The sequence below is a fragment of the Sapajus apella genome, unplaced genomic scaffold (genome assembly GCF_009761245.1).
Source record: "Sapajus apella isolate SASKATOON/1434 unplaced genomic scaffold, GSC_monkey_1.0 scaffold144, whole genome shotgun sequence".
Lineage (NCBI taxonomy): Eukaryota > Metazoa > Chordata > Mammalia > Primates > Cebidae > Sapajus > Sapajus apella.
In genome coordinates this window covers 1,572,708-1,587,142 of record NW_022437084.1, presented here as the reverse complement: position 1 = coordinate 1,587,142, position 14,435 = coordinate 1,572,708, and the positions used below count along the sequence as shown (strand labels likewise).

The 14,435-nt window shown below is 48.9% G+C and overlaps 1 protein-coding gene across 2 annotated transcripts in view; it reads left to right on the top strand.

Annotated features, from left to right (window-relative positions):
- LOC116540803 (kallikrein-2-like) overlaps window positions 1-14,435 on the top strand; it is a 70,310-nt gene that overhangs the window by 53,673 nt on the left and 2,202 nt on the right. The window contains exon 4 of one of the 2 annotated variants that reach the window (XR_004264591.1): window positions 1,325-1,515. The gene's annotated coding sequence lies outside the window, so the exon portion shown is untranslated. Of the gene's footprint in view, window positions 1-1,324; window positions 2,564-14,435 lie in introns of those variants that run through there. The other variant, XM_032264547.1, reaches the window with a different exon arrangement.

The window sequence follows — 14,435 nt, the reverse complement described above, 5'->3', positions numbered from 1 at the left end:
TACTAAGGCCACACCTTCTATGTTCAGAGCTTGTGTGCAAGTGTGTGCATCTGTAACACTGAGTATCCAGACCTACAGTGAAGTGTAGATTTGGGTCCGAGCTTCTATGTCCAAAGCCGTGTGTGTGTGTGTGTGTGTGTCTGTGTATGCGCATGCACACCCATGTCATAACTGTCCACACTTACATACAAATATCAATGTTCATGTAGCGATTCTTGAAGCTGAGACCTATTTATATGTTAAGTGAAGGTAAGCTATAAGTGCTGTCCATAGCAGTACCTATGTTTGAAAGTCTGGTTGTGCATGTATGTAGGTCCACAATCTAGTATGGCCACATCTGTGCCCTTGTATAACTCTGAGTTTGGCCGAGATGCACAAACTCTGGGACCAAATTTGTGTGTCATACATACTGAGTGTCATATCCATTTACTATCTGTGACAGCTGAATGACCCTGAATGACTGGCTCCAAGTGACCACCTGCCCAAACACTGCATCCAGTGTCTTTATCTTCATCCCCAACCACAGAGAACTTCTTGTTCTCTGGTCTTTTCCCCTTTCTCTCTCTTTGGGGAACCTGTAACACATGAGATGGGTGGTGGGAACAAAAAAGGATACAGTTCCAGGGAAAAAAGGCAAAAGTTTTTTTAAAGCTAGAGAGCAAACAGTATTGTAGAAACACATCAGGGACTCCTGGAGAAATTGAGGGGAAGGCATAAGTGAAGAAATGTAGGTAGATGAGGGCACAGCCAGGGAATAGGAGGTGAGAAGGACCCTGTCCTCATGGATCCTCTACCGCCATCCCAGAGGCCCAGGACGGTGACTAGGTCCTGGGAACTGAGGAGTGTGTGCTCTGCTCCCAACCTTGGCAAGCTACTCTCTTTAAACGTGGACACTTTGTAGTTCTTCATGCACTGTCCCCCACTGTGAGCTGTCTGAGGCCCACTACCAAATTTGGTAAGAAGGCAAGGGCTGGGGTCCTGAAAAAGGTGGCTGGAGTAGGACCCATGGGTTCTGTACCTGGGGTTGGAGAAGTCTGAGAACTGGGAGTCCTGGGTCTTGGGGAAGGAAAATGTTGGGACTCTGGACTCTTGTATTTTAATGGGTGTGGGGAGAGAGTCTTTGACCCTTCTATTCCGAGTACTGGAGCTTGGGGACTACAGCCCAGTGGGCGTGTGCCCACACATTGGAACTTGGCTTAAAGGCAGGAGTAGGGGCCATTGGTACTAGGGTCTCAGGAAGTGGTAAGTGGAATTTCAGATTATCATAGGGTTTGGGGACCCATGATTGCTAACATTTGGGTCTTTCTGTCTTCTCCACACTCAGCTTGTGGGTAACCACCCTCCTGCTCAGCTTCCTATAATTGCTGGGCCAGCAGGAGCCGGGAAGGCTCTGAACAGCTGAAGGGCCTTTGGCGCATGTTCTGACATTACTGCACTAGGAGGATCCCGGCGCACTGCTATGACGTCACGTCGGCGCGACTATCCAGCATAACCGGAGGGCCTCTCTAGTCACAGGTATCACATGGCACTGCCCACGTCTGCCCCCTTGTGTCCACCATGGTGTCTGACTTAGGCTTTGTGTCCATAGGGAGGAGCCTAGGACCGCAGGGAGGCTTGGGTCACAAGATGCTAGAGAAAAGTCAGATGTGTCCAGCCTATGAAACCTGAACTACGTGGCTTTTGGGAAGAGGGTAGGGTCCTGAATTTATGGGTCCTCCTCAAGTTCAGGATCTTCCCTGGTGGGTCGCCTTGATAGGTTGTATCGTGCCAACATCAGCATTATTTCAGACACATCTTGTAATATGGACTACTCAGGGCACCTGATGGACACCGTGGTGTGTGCATGTTTGGAGGGTCCTAAGATCAGAGCTGGGAGTGAGAAGAGGTATGGGAACAGGTTTAAGAGTAGGAATAGGGTTGGGTTTGGTTTCTTTTAGCCGAGGGAAAATAATGAGGATAGGAATTAGGGGGTGGAACAGAAAGAGCAGTTAGAATGTGCAGTGGAGTAGTGGTTGTGGTTAGAATTGGGGATAGAGTTAAGTAAAATTGGATTGGTATTGGACTGAATGACATGAGAGTTGGTTTGGGTTGGTATGGTTAAGTGGTTGGAATGGTTTGGGTTGATTTTCAGAGGGAAAAATCTGAAGGATAGTAGTCTGTGTACTTTGGGATGCATAAGGCATTCCCCTTAGATGAGGCTGGCAACTGAGGGAGGGAGGGAACATTCTGGTCCAGCCATTGGGGGTGTACCACCCTCCCGGGGGCTGCCTAGGTCTCTCTCCTTGTCTCTGTATGTCTGGTCTCACTGTGTCTCTCAGGATCTGGCTCTGCTTGTGTGTCTGTGTGACTGTGTTTTGGTCTCTGTCTCCCTCTTGCTTCTCTGTCTCTTTGTTTCTGCATCTCCACCATCTCTGTCTGTCTCTGGGTTTCTCTGGCATCGCTGTCACTGATCCTCACCCTCCAGCTCGCTGCCCATCTCTCTCTCTATCTGGGTCTCTACCTCACCGCTCCCCCATCCCTACAAACACACACCCAGATGGGCCTAAGGGAGGCCCAAGAGCAAAGGAAGGGCTTTATCCCCAACGTGTGTGTCTGAGGGGCACCTCTCTCTCTGCCCAGCCCACTACAGGACATCCCTCCATTCTGGGGAGACACAGGGAAGGCTGGTTTCAGCAGGAGTTGGGTGAGGAACTGAGGGAGCAGGAAGGAGAAGCGGGGGTAAGAAAGGCGGGGAGGGTGCTGGGGAGGGAAGGGGGCCTCAACCTGGGACTTTAGCCCAGGCCACCCCCCGCCCCGGGGAGCCTGCACCACAGCCCCAGCTGCAGCTGAGCTGCTCTCAGGCCTCCCCTCCTCCCTACCTGCTCCCACCCTCACCCAGGGCCTCCCTCCCTTTTCTCTCCCACACTCAGTCACCCCTCCTTCCTCTCTGCCTCTGTTTCTAGTTCTCGCTCTGACTTCCCGAGCCCTTTTTCATTTGTCTGCTTCTCGCTCCCTTCCGGGTCTGTTCCCTCTTCCTCCCTCTCCCCTGGGCCTGTTTCTCGCTGTCCCTGTCTTTTCCCCTTCTCGCAGCCTCTGTTTTGCTCACCCTGTTTCCCATCGCCCTCCCCCTGCCTCTCACCCCTCTGTCCTCTTGAGCTCTCTCCTTCCCCTGTTTCTGTCTCTCCCTTTGACACTGCCACATCCCTCTCCCCTCTCACTCACTGTCTATTTCTCCAGGACTTTATCTTTCCTCCCCACCCACACATTTTTCTGTTTCTCATTCTGTCTTTGGGGACCATCCCCCAGCTCTCCTGCCCCATCTCCCTTCTACTTCTCATCCTTCCGTCTCCATCTTTCTCTAGCCATGTCCAGGTCTGTTGTGGTCCCTGTTTCTGCCTGTGCCCGTCATCAGCAAGAGGGCTGCCGGAGGGAGGGGCTGCTCTGTCTGTTCACTGCAGCTTCTCAGGGCGAGGGGCGGTGTTGGGCGCTTAGCTCCACCTGGGGGAGCAGAGGGAACAGCACCTGCTCAGGCCTGGGAGGAGGGGCCTGGAGGATGTGAGGATCGGAGAGGAGGCTGTGTGGTTGGAGTGATCAGGGACAGAGAAGAGAGGGCCCCTCCTGCAGGTCCTCACCTGGGCCACAGGAGGACGCTGCTTTCCCAATGGGGGTTGAGAGCTGTGGATGGTGTTGGACAGAAGCAGGACAGGACCTGGCTCAGGTGTCCAGAGACTGCCACTGGCCTCCCTGTGGGATCAGACTGCAGGGAGGGAGCGTGGCAGGGGTGTCGGGGGAGTGATGATGAGGATTACCTGGGGGTGGCTCCAGGCCTTGTCCCCACCTGGGCCCTCACCCAGCCTCCCTCACAGGCTCCTGGCCGTCAGTCTGTCCTCTTCACTCCGTCTCCAACCTGGTGCCCCAGTGGGTCATTCTGACCTCAGAACTGACCTTGACCAGTCCTGCTCACAGCCCCCCATGGCTCCCCAGTGCCCTGAGGAGGGGGTGTCTCACCGGAGACCAGTCTTGGAGAGGTGACCGCTGCGATGCGCCTGTTGGTGGAGCGTCCTGCAGATGGTCCTTCCCTTCCTCCCGCTGACCTGTCTGCAGGGACTGTCCTCCTGGACCCTGCCCCTGAGCAGGAGCTGGTCCCCGAAGTCCCTTCCCTATCGGCCAGGACTGGAGCCCTGTCCCCTCTGTGGGAATCCCTGCCCACCTTCCTTTGGGAGTGGGCGCTGGAGGTCCAGGTCTGAGAGCTGGGGCTGCCCAGGCAGAGCTTCGATGCCACCGTTCTCACCCTCCCCACCTGGAGCTCCCAGGGTGACTCAGGGAGCCCACTGGTTTGCGGTGGCATCCTCCAAGGAATCATGTCATGATCAGAGATGGGATTTCTCCATGGTGGCCAAGGGGTCTCGAACTCCTGACCTGACGTGATCCGCCCACCTCAGCCTGACAAAGTGCTGGGATTACAGGTGTGAACCACCGCACCCGGCCCTATGCCGAAGCTTAAGTCCTCTTCTGTTTCAGGAAGGTTTGTGGTTCTTGTACACATTTATTGTCTCATTGCTTTTAATTTTTTTAAAATTTCTTCTCTTTTATGGAAGGAATATGTTCAATTGTCTTTACTTTTTTAAAAATATCTATCATTTTCTCTCAAGTTGTATTTTTGAAAAAATCTGTTTCTGTTCATCGGCAAGAAAAGAAAGAAATAAGGGATTTTAAAGCAGGAGCCCACGGGGAAGTAGAGTGGAAGTTCTTGACAAAACTGAGGCATTTACCCTACAGTTAGGTGAGGGATGGAGAGCATGCCTGGTTCTGCCTCAGAAAATGTATAAAGGTAAGACGTTGGCAGCCCCGGTCCAAGGAGGGCTGCACTGCAAATGGACTGCACGCTGGGTCGTGGCAGGGCAGAGGGGTTTGGGAGCTGCATCTGGGTCAGGGACCCCTGTCAGGTGGGTTGGTCCCGGTGGTGCCACCCACCAGCCCTGCATCTTAGGTCCACTGCCACTGAAGAAAACCATGTGATTCGGGTCGCTGTGAAAGAGATTTATTAACAGAGGACTGTCAGAAGCAGGTGAGGAAGACAGAATAGTGTAGGGGAAGGAGCCAAGGAGAAAGACATGATGTGGGCTTGGCTCGAGTCACCCTTCAGCCTGAGCCTGATGGTGGCTCTGGAGGATGAATTGCCCCCACAAAGCCCCCACCTTGGCTGGGTGTCGTGGTTCACACTTGTAATCTCAGCACTTTGAGAGGCCAAGGTGGGTGGATCACTTGAGACTAGGAATTCAAGACCAGCCTGGCCAACATGGTGAAACCCTGTCTCTACTATAAAAAAAAAAAAAATAGCTGGGCCTGGTGGTGGGCATCTGTAATCCCAGCTACTCAGGAGGCTGGCACAGGAGAATCGCTTGAATCCAGGAAGTGGAGGTTGCAGTGGGTGGGGATCACACCGCTGCACTCCAGCCTGGTTGACAAGAGTGAGACTCTGTCTCAAAAATAGTAAATAAAAAGCGCCCACCTTGAAGGAGGATGCCTGACTTCTGTTCCCCAAGCTCTCTGCATCATCAGCCACTGCCTGCTTTACAGTGAGGTGGGCATGATCTCCTGGGTAAGGCAGCTCATGAAGCAGTCAAGAGCTTTAGAAGACAGTTCTTGAGGGACAGAGGTGTTGACAGTTGTTATGATACCTTGGTTCGTGTCTTTTTAGTTTAAAAGAATTTAAACTAAAAAGAAGAAGAGCTAAAGATCCTAAATATATACGCACCCAATACAGGAATGCCCAGATATATAAGACTTATAAAGAGACTTAGACTCCCACACAACAATAGTGGGAGACTTCAACATCAATATTAGACAGATCAATGAGACAGAAAGTTAACATCGATATCCAGGACTTGAACTCAGATCCAGAACAAGTAGACTTAATTAACATTTATAGAACTCTCCACTTTAAATACACAAAATATACACTCTTATCAGTACCACATCACACCTATTTACAGGTTTAAATGAAATATTGGTTGGCTGCTTGTTAGTTATTTTCTTCCCTCATTTTTTTTTTCATGTCTCTTTTATTAAACACAATTACAGGCATACCCATTTTTAGACTGCATTCTAGCCCGGGCAATAAAGCAACACCCCTGTTCTCTCTCCCTCTTCCTCTTCCTCTTTCTTCCTCTCCTTCATTCTTTTTTTTTTTTTATTCTTTCTCTTTCTTTCTCTCCTTCTTCTAAAAAAAAAAAAGAATTTAAACGACAGAGGAGGTGTAGCATAGAGTAACTTATCGCAAAAGAAAAAGAATATATTGAAAGTTAGGTGCGGAATAGACGGTACACCCTGAGAGAGAGAATTCAGAGCAGGCTGCTTGTAAGATGAGACAGCAAAAGCTGGCACTAGGGAGGCTCCTTTTATGGGAGTTTTACACAGCTGTTCATAAGGAGGTGAGAAGAGGTGTTACTAGAAGCATGTTCTGGGTGGTTCTCTGGGTGCACACGCACAGTGTCTGCATATGCTTGTGCATCTGTCGCATGTCTCATTAGTGTCTTCAGTCTCTACCCAGGGATTTTTTTTTTTTTTTTTTTTTGAGACGGAGTTACGCTCTTGTTACCCAGGCTGGAGTACAATGGCGCGATCTCGGCTCACTGCAACCTCCGCCTCCTGGGTTCAGGCAATTCTCCTGCCTCAGCCTCCTGAGTAGCTGGGATTACAGGCACGCGCCACCATGCCCAGCTAATTTTTTGTAGTTTTAGTAGAGACGGGGTTTCACCATGTTGACCAGGATGGTGTCGATCTCTTGACCTCGTGATCCACCCGCCTCGGCCTCCTGTGTTTTTACTATGATAATGAGCAAAGGGTCGGTCTGAGGACAGGTAAGTTAAAAATGCGCTCTCTAGAGGGAAAGATCTTTATGGAAGACAGCTTTGCTTGAATGAGCTCAATGACAGTGCAAATGCTGAGGCTCACTCTGTGAACTGTAGGTCACTACAGTTGCTGTGTCCCAAGGGTGTCACTTCCTTGACTACCTATCCAGCCTCTGAGGGTGGGCCCAGCAGAATCCCCTCCACTGTGGGCCTGGGACTTGTGTCTTAGGCAGCCCATGCCTCATTAATACTATTCCCATGTAACAGCTCGGCCGGAAAGGGATCGTGATCCAGACCCCAAGAGAGGGTTGTTGGATCTCACACAGGAAGGAATTCAGGACAAGGTTGTAGAGCAAAGTGAAAGCAAGTTTATCAGGAAAGTAAAGGAATAAAAGAATGGCTACTCCATAGACAGAGTAGCCCCGAGGGCTGCGGGTTGCCCATTTTTATGGTTATTTCTTGATGATATGCTAAACAAGGGATGGATTATTCAAGCCTCCCCTTTTTAGACCATGTAGGGTAACTTCCTGCCATGTAACTTTGGCATGGCATCTGTAACCTGTCATGGTGCTGGCGGGAGTGTAGCAGTGAGGACGACCAGAGGTCACTCTCGTCGCCATCTTGGTTTTGGTGGGATTTGGCCGGCTTCTTTACTGCAGCCTGTTTTATCAGTAAGGTCTTTATGACCTGTATCTTGTGCTGACCTCCTGTCTCATCCTATGACTTAAAATGCCTTCACTGTCCGGGAATGCAGCTCAGTAGATCTCACCTTCATCTTGCCCAGCTCCTGTTCAAGATGGAGTTTCTCTGGTTCAAATGCCTCTGACATTACCCCATTTCATAAGTTCTCTGACTTCCTTCTTAATGTGTCTGAAAATGGGCATATTTGAAATCAATGGCATATGGTAGTTTCATTGGAGGCACTTTCACACCTTAGCAGGGCACGTTGCGAGGCTGCCGTCATAGATTTGATGAAAATATGGTCATATTCAGCTCATGCAAAGGTCACTGAGGTTTGAATGAGTTAAGGCATGATTTGTAAGTAGTCAATCAGTGTCAGCCACCCTTCCTTCTGTGGAACACCAGGTCCTTCCCTAAGTAGGTGTGGGGTTTGAGCCTCAAGGGTCTTCTTCTGAGGACTTTTTCCTTCTCTTGACATGTCATTGCTGGCCCCATCATTGTTCTAGAAAGAGGTCCTGAGACGGGAATTGATCTGTGGCTCCCAGGCTCTGCCGCTGATACGGTTTTCATGTTTGTCCGTTCTAAATCTCATGTTGAAATGTGATTCACAATATTGGAGGTGGGGCCTGATGAGAGGTGATTGGGTCATGCGGACAGACCCCTCGAGAATGGCTTAGTGCCGTCTCCTTTGTGACAAGTGAGTTCTTGCTCAGTTAATGCACACGAGATCTGGCTGTTTAAAAGAATCTAGGACCCCCTCCCCTCTTTGCTTCCTCTCTCTCAGTGTGGCACACCTGCCCCCACTTCGCCTTCTGCCGTGATTTTAAGCTTCCTGGGGCCTTCACCAGAAGCCGAGCAGATATTAGTGTCATGCTTGTACAGCCTGCATAACTGTGAGCCAATTAAGTTTATTTTCTTTGTAAATTACCCAGTCTCAGATACTCCTTTATAGCAAAGCACGAACAGACTAACACAGCTGCCCTCCACGCTTCAGTCTCCCCGCCTGTCAAAGGGGTGAAAACCATCTGAAGGAGCTGGGTCCTGGACTCCAGGATCTGAAGGAGGAAGGGTCTGAGCACCTTAGCTGGAGGCTTGAGCCTGAGGGTGAATTTCAAAGGATGGTGGTGTTCCTGGCACCACATGTGGTTAAGTGGCTTGGATGGTTTGCTGCATCCACTCAGCGAAGAGGCGGAAGTTAGTGTAGACACTTGGTATGTTTGGTTGGACATTTTGGGCTTTTTCCTGGACACGAAACTATGCAAGGATCCGTTGCAGACCAGGGACCCTCAGAGTCTCCCAGTTGAGGAAAGAGGCTGAGGGTGGGAGGAGCTGCAGAAAGGGACAAAGAGAGATGCACATACACAGAGACAGATGCCAAAAGAGACAAAGACAAGAGAGAGAGAGAGAGAGAGCAAGGCAGAAACACATGGACGGTGGGAGAGGTGGAGACAGTGAGACAGGCAGAGTCAGAGCAGATTGACACAGCACGTCCGAGAAACTCTGAGACCCAGAGTCGGAGAGAGACAGACAGTGGAACAGTGAAGCCCAGGCTCACAGAAAGACCCAAGACAGGTAGGGACACAGAGTTCTAAGGGCCAAACTGGAGAGACGCTGATGGAGAAAACCCAAACAGACAATAAAATTGCAGCCAGGCAGGCAGGGACAGGCCTTCTGAAAACCAGCTTCCCTGCTCTCCTGAACGCCACTCCCAGCCCTCGGAATGTTCCTCTGGGAGCTCTGGGCCCACCTGGTCCTGCTCTTTCAGCCCCTGTCGGCAGCTCTCCTGTTGGAGTGGGAATCGGGTTGGGACTGGGGATAACTGGTCATGGAGCTGCTGACTGAGGTGGTGTAGGGCGGGGATGGGGTTGAGGGTGTGGTTGCGTTTGGAGTTAGGGATTCCTGAGTTCAGCCAATGACCGTATCCCTATAGCTATGTCCTTTATCCCTGCACTCATTTTATATTTTATATTTGCATTTCTTTTTTCTCCTCTTCACCTCTGGGCATCTCCCCTGGACTTCTCTCTCCATCCCTTGTGTCTCAACCTCTTGACTCTGTGTTTCTCTCTGTGTGTTTCTATTTCCCCCTGGCTCTCCTTATTGATTATACAGCAATAGTGAATTATAGCGTAATTGTGAATATATATGTAGCATATATATAGCATAATTGTGAATGACCACCCTAATCATAGTATGTAAAACAACCATTTTATTACACTTATGGATTGTGTGGGTTGGGAATTAGGATAAGGCACAGAAAAATGCAGGGAGACCCAAAGAAAGAGGAGATGCTTGTCTCTGCCACCAAAAACTCAAAGGTTTGGGGGTGACTGGAAGACTGGGTACTGGAGTCATCTGGAGCTCCTTCATTCACATGTCATGCACCTGGGTTGCAGTGACTGAAACGCTGAACTAGGCTGGGACCGCATCAAGTGCCTACGGGCAGCCTCTCAGCATGATGGCCTCTGGGGAATCAGAGTCCATGCATGATGGCCGCCTTCCTCCAGAACACGCATCCCAGGAGAACTGGAAGATGCTTCATGGCCTTTTTTGATCTTTTGTTTTGAGCTTTTTGTTTCTCTGATGCTTCTTGACTGCATATCTCCCGGTTTTCTGCACACAGTCCCCTTCTCTTTTCTTTTCCCTCCCTTGGTCCCTCCCTCCCCTCCCTCCCTCGCTTCCTTCCTTCTTTCCTTCTTCCCTCCCCTCCCACCCTCTCTCCCTCTTTTCCTCCCTCCTTTCTTCTTTCTTTTCTTTTCTTTCTTCTTTCTCTCTCTCTCTCTCTTTCTCTTTCTCTCTTTCTGTGTCTCTCTCTTTCTCTCTTTCTTTTTTCTGAGTCTTGTTTTTGTTGTCCAGTCTGAAGTTCAGTGACGCAATCTCAGCTCGCTGCAACCTCTGCCTCCCAGGTTTAAGCAACTCTCCTGCCTCAGCCTCCTGAGCAGCTAGGATTACAGGCACCCACCACCATGCCTGGCTAATTTTTGTATTTTTAGTGAAGACGGGGTTTCACCATGTTGGCTCGTCTGGTCTCGAACTCCTGATCTCAGGTGATCCGCCCACCTTGGCCTCCCAAAGTGCTGGGATTACAGGAGTGAGCCACCACGCCCAGTCTGTGGTGAGCTGAGATCGCGCCATTGCGCACCAGCCTGGGCAACAAGAGTGAAACTCCATCTCAAAAAAAAAAAAAAAAGAAAAAGAAAAGAAATGGCTATGCAGCTGAGGCCCTTGTACCTGCCCTTCATCCTCCAAACCTCCAAACCCTCTCTGCCAGCAGGGAGCACACTGGCTGAGACATACTCATATCAGTGATAATTACAGCTCATAGTTTCACAATCACCTATGGACCAGGCATTCTGGTGCTGACAGGCATGTATTATGTAGCTCATGTTCAGATGACCATTTCGGGTGAAGAGTATTTGTAATATTTATCCACACTCAGATTACCACTTAAAGTGGGTAGGACCATGACCCTCATTCTGAAATGGGGAAACTGAGGCACAGAGACGTTAGAAAAGTTGCCCAGAGTCTCCCAGGTAAGAAATGGCAGGGCAGGGCTTTGAACCCGGACAGGGAGGCTCCACGGCCTATTTCCTTAACCGCTGTCCCACACAGCCTCCCAAGGCACCAGTGGGCAGGGCATGACTCAACACACAGCCATATGTCAGAACCCTGGAGTCCGGCTCAGGGACACAGGACAGGAGACAGGCACAGGGGCACAACCTCCCATGTGACATCACACTCAGCTACACACACTTTTGCAAAGCTGCAGGGTGATCACACAAGGTGCTCACACAATGAGACACACAGCACATGAGACTGAACGAAATAGGTACAAGCAGAGAGATTCAGTCACATGGTAAATTAGAGTGATATAATAATCCAGAAACAGGCCCGGTGCGGTGGCTCACACCTGTAATTCCAGCTTTAGGAAGCCGAGGTCAGGAGCTTGAGACCAGCCTGGCCAACATGGAGAAACTCCGTCTCCACTAAAAAAAAAAAAACAACAAAAAAAAACACACAAAAATTAGCCGGGCTTGGTGGTGGGCACCTGTAATCCCAGCTATTCAGCAGGCTAAGGCAGTAACTCACTTTAATAGCAACCTCACCTGGAAGATTTTATCATCAGCCCCATTTCACAGAGTTAAGTAACAGGTTAAGTAACTTGTCGAAGATCACACAGCTATGAGCGGCTTGTTCCACTTTTACTGCTGAATAGGATTCCATTGTATGGATGTACCACTGTTTATTTGTCCACTCACCAGTTTATGGAACATCTGTTCCCTTTTTAACACTGCAAACTTCCCTCTCCCTGATCTTCCTTTTATTTAACTTATTGTATATGGTCTGTGTGAATATACAATATTACATTAACACGTATAAATGTATATCTAATTTGTCATTTATTTTATTGGATTTATTTTCTATTGTTTGTATCTCTCAACTATAACCAGGACAAGGGTATTTCCCAGTTTTGTTCACCGGTTTATCCAAAGCCCCTAAAACAGTGCCTAGCACATAGTAGGTAACTGATAAGTACTTACTGAATAAATGAGAATGAGCGAATGGCCACAGACTCTTTCTATCACTGTATTTCTCAGTTGAGCTTCTTGGTCAGGTACTGCCTGTCTGCCTGTTTCTGTCTGTCTTTGAGACAGACAACTAACACACCCACACTCTCTGTCTTTGTATCTGTCTCTCTGTGGCTGACACTGTCTCTATCATTCTTTCCTGTTTCTCTCAGTGGATTTCGCATTGGAGAGATTGCTGGATCCCTGGAGGGTGGTTGGGGTCTTGTCAGGGGTCTGGAGTTGGGAATCTAGAGCAGAGGGATAGAGTTTGGAGCCTGGGTCTAAGGTCTGGACTCAGCCTTCAGAATCTCCAGTTGGTGCTGTATAATCTAGAGCCTGGGATCTGAATTCTGGGATTTTGGGGTTTGAGTGAAGCATCTGAAATCTAGACCAGACATTAGCAAACTATTTCTGCAAAGGTCCAGAAAGTAATTAATGTTAAGCTTTGTGGGCCAGACAGTCTTTGCTGTAATTGCTCATTTCTGCTGTCCCAGCATAAAAACAGTCAGACAACGCACGAAGGAGTTATTCTGACTATGATCTAACAAAATGTTATTTACAAAAACACACAGCAGCTGAATTTGGCCCTCAGGGGTAATTTGTTTACTTCTGATCAAACTGGGACCTGGAACATGGAATCCAGAAATGGAAGTCTTGGTTCTAGAGTCCAAAGACTGGTCTGATGTCTGGAGCTTGGACCACCAGTCTGATCTCCAGGAAGATGAAGCTCAAAGTCTAGAATCTGAATTTGGTGACTGAGGTCTTCATTTTGGAGTTAAAATTCTTTGCATGTGGATCACAAGAGACTGCCACTTCATTGCAGGATGGGTTAGCTCTGAAGTTGGGGCTTAGCTCCGGAGGGTTCTTGGCTTCACCCAGGAAAGGATTCAAGGGTGAGCTGGTGGTGTGAGACAGCAATCTTCCTTGAATGGTGCTGCTCCTTGAGAAACAGGGCGACATCATAGGCAGTGTGCTCAGAGTCAGCAACCTATGGGCTCTTGGCAACTATATTTATACTCGTGTAAACCCACTTTCAATTACATGCAAATTAAGTAATGGGTCAATGCAAATTGAGGGGTCGTTTATCAAGAACTTTCTAGGAAAAGAGCAGTAACTTCTGGGTCACTGCCATGGAAAGGAGAAGTAACTTCCAGGTCACTGCCATGGAAAGGGGAGATAACTTCTGGGTCATTGCCATGGAAAGGGAGGTAACTTCCAGGTCATTGCCATGGTATTTATCAACTGTCATGGCACTGGTGAGAGTGTTCTATACCAGTGAGCAATGAGGGCAGATAGGGATCACTTTTTCTTCATCTGGTCATTCCTGCTGTTTTTATTTTATTTTATCCTGTCTGGACTTGTTTTGGTCAGCACGGTTGTGACCAGAAAACAAGTCCTGCTGATCTCCTACCTCACCTTTATAAAACATCATCTGGATAATCATGAAAAGCCGTTTGGACTCTTTGTCCGTCTAACACACAGAGAGAGGCCTTCCATTTCTACCTTGGGGCCTGCTCCCTGCGACGGGACATGTTTCTATCCAACTAATTGAGGTCTGGCATTATCCTAGGGAGTTTATCTGAACTGTCTTTTCTTCAGAGCAAGGAGTGCCACAGGGGCCCAAGCGTCACCATTTTGTTCTTATAGGCAACCTCGCCAGGATGCTTGTAGAACCATCTGAGGCAAAATTGGTAATCAAGTTCATGTCTATACAAGTAAACCTGGGATGAGTAAAATGACCTGTCCATCCATTCACTAAGGTCGTATATACTGTCCATTCATCCCCTGAGGTCCTATGAATGTTTTTTCTTTTAGAGACAGGGTCTTGCTCTGTCACCCAAGCTGGTGTGATCACAGCTTACTTCATAGCAAGAACTCCCAGGCTCAAGCAATTCTCCGGCCTCAGCCTCCTGACGGTTGTACCATTTTATCCCTCACCCCCACCCCCAGCAATGTAGGAGAGTTGCAGCTGCTCTAGATAAAACTGAGACTTCGTACTGTCATTCTTTTCCATTTTAGCCATTCTGGTAGTTGACTTTTGAAATTCTACATTTTTCAGGTACTGGGTGCAACATTCCATATCTGAGCGTTAAGTAGAGTGTGTTAATCATATTGTTCAAATTATCTGTATACTTATTCAGTCTCCCATCTCCTTGCCCCTCAGTTGCCCCATTCTGCCCCTCAGCCTCCCCTGTCTCTGCTCTTTGGTCTCTGTAGCTCACACTCACAGTAGGCCTCTCCGCTATTCCCCCCACCAGACTCCAGCTACAGCAGCCAAGTCCTGAGACAGATGCAAATGAAAAGTTCTTGAAATGCAGTTAGAAGACAAAAATAAATAGATATGAACTAAAGCTGA